Genomic DNA, 2,925 nt, shown 5'->3' on the forward strand with positions numbered 1-2,925 from the left:
ACCAGTACCTGTATTTCAAAAAAGATTACCATGGAGGGAAGTGACACCTTCGAATGCTGTTAATACTTAATTAGAAAAAGTTAAAATATATTTTCTGTTCAGTTTGTTTAAAGCTCACTGGTCTGAAAGCTCAGACTCACACATACTGTATTTCTTACTGGTTGATTTGTTTTGCTGAAGACAACATTGAAGCTTGTTGTGTTGTTGCACAAAACTATAAAGCTGTGAATAATGGCATCATTCGATACCATGTATTAGATTAGTCCCATACACTCAGTATCCACTTTATTAGGTACACCTGTACAGTGTAGTGCAATCCAATACAACTGTTCTGCCATAAAGTCACGTATTGGCACGTATAAGCACTGAGGTCATAGTTAGTGATGGTGTTGTACTGGACTGCATTATATTCAGAGGTGTTTCTAATATTCTGCCCCCATCATGTATGTAAATAGGGAGGACAAAAAAATTACATCTCAATATAACAATGTCAACACCACCTTTAACTCTGACCTCAGTAATAAACATATCATTGAATTTACACATTTCTGACAATGTCAACAAAAACTGAACATCATGAGTTTTGTAAAGACAGAGGTAATGGCCGAGATGTTGTATTGGATTGCATTATATTGTACAGGTGTACCTAATTAAGTGGCCGCTGAGTGTAAGTCTCTGTATATGTGGTCAGATATACAGATTCACAGATTTCTTGAAGTTGTTGAACGCAGAAGTTAAAAGGTGCTCAGGGGCAAATTACATTTTTATCCAGATCTTTACTGTCATAAATTAGCTCAGGAAGCTGGACAATTATGGGCTCAGGTAAGGTTGAATAAGATTCAGCGCTTGTGAAATGATGTTCAGAAATAAATTCAAAGCTAGTCATTGTCTATCAACCTGTGAAAAACCTCTGCAAGAGAAATTAAAGTTAAATCAAGTCTACAGCCATGCTAACAGCTCAGTGAGGTGGTGCTTTGAGTTAAATGCGATCATGCTAATGTTTAGCAGGTATGTTTACCATGTTCGCCATCATAGTTTAGTGTGTTAGCACGCTAATTAGCACTAAACAACGTACAGATGAGGCTGATGGGAATTGGTTTTGCAGATATTTAGTTATAAACCATTAGTTATAAACTATTGGACAAATTCAAACAATAACCTGGTAATGGCGCTAGATGGAAAGGTCAGGGGATCAAAGTTATTATAATACATCCTCTGGGGGCCATGAATGTCTGAACCAAATCTCATGGCAATAGTTGCTGGTGGGGCTTAGTGGTAGAGCGGGTCGTCCACCAATCGGAAGGTCGGCGGTTTGATCCCGGCTTCCCCCAGCCCACATGTCGAAGTGTCCTTGGGCAAGACACTGAACCCCAAATTGCTCCCGAGGGCTGTGCCTTCGGTGTGTTAATGATTAGTTTCTTTCAACTGATGAGCAGTTGGCACTTGTGTGAATGGGGTGAATGTGATATGTAGTTGAAGCGCTTTGAGTAGTAGTCAGAAAGGCGCTATATAAGTACATTTGTTGAGATTTTTCAATCTAGTGGTGGACCAACAGACCGATAGATCAAAAATGTTCTGCCATTACAATTTTTGTTTTTTTGCGATGTTGAAGAGAATAAATGTGTGCACAAATTATATCAACGTTGAGGTTACACAAAAACTCTGAGGCAAAAGAAGTGCTTTTGTGAAGGTGATCATCTGTGAAATACTAACTGAGCCAGGTCTGTGCATAGAGGATAAAACTGCATAATGTGATTGACATGAGTTTGTTTCATCTCAACCAGGCAGACATTTCTAAAAAAAGCTTCACCGCATTCAGGAAAGAGTTGATAATAACAAGACAACTCTTTTGGCTTTTTTTCTGCAAGGAAGTGTGTAAAATGTAAATCTGATTATTACCAACATCCTGGGCTTCTAGTCACAGAAAGTGAAAAGCTGTTTCAGCATTTTGACAAACTGCAGGTATGAATTGAATCATTAAAGTGAAAGTGAATTAAATTAGGCTAAAAGTTCTTTTGTGTTCTTAAAAGTGAAGTTGAAACAGAGGAGAGTTGCAGTAAATAAATACTGTGTCAGCTCTATGAATGTTCACTACGAAAACATCTTTCCAAAAACAAATCATGAAAAGGAAACAAAAACATTTCAACATTCTTCATAAATATAGAATAAATATAAAACATTCAATCCCACACATTCACTGTTGTCTTTCATCTTCCTCACGGCTCACAAGATTTCATGCTCAGGTCAACAGGACATCCAACATAAGAGCAGAACATACTCTCATAAAATAACGTCACCAAGTTAAATCGTAGCGATACTTTTAGGACTGAGGGTGACAAATTATTTTAAAGGGATGTATCCTTATTTTTAAATGCAGTGTTTTTGACACACGCTCTTAAAGAGTGCCTGTGGAGTAAAGCGCTCTTCTGATCTCGGTGCAACTGATTGTTTTGACTCAGCAGCTTTTTTCCTTTCTAATTCACTTTACTAGAGTTTCAGCAGCAGACCCTGTTTTCACTGACAGTGTTGCTTTAAAACCTAAAATATTTAAAATGTCTAAGCAGCAGCAAGAATGTAGTCATAACTCAGCAAGTGTGAAAATCAACACTATGTAAATGTTGATGTGACTACAGTATTTCAGCTGCTTTAGCACTTTCAAGAATTTTTTTAATAGCCATTCAGCCCGTGGAGGACACACAAACACCACTTCAACTCCCTATAACTGCCTCTGAAAAAAACAAATCAACACATTTTAACACTGGAGAGTCTCAGCAGATAAAAATGTGTGAGGCTCTCAAGAATAAAAGCTGTGAGAAACACAATAAGTAAAAGAAAGCGGCCCTTTCATTTGCTACTGGCTATTTCTCACTTTTGTCTGATGTCTCAGCCTGATCTACCCTACTGATAATTAAATAAATTAAGAAA

This window comes from Siniperca chuatsi, linkage group LG7, assembly GCF_020085105.1.
Source record: "Siniperca chuatsi isolate FFG_IHB_CAS linkage group LG7, ASM2008510v1, whole genome shotgun sequence".
Lineage (NCBI taxonomy): Eukaryota > Metazoa > Chordata > Actinopteri > Centrarchiformes > Sinipercidae > Siniperca > Siniperca chuatsi.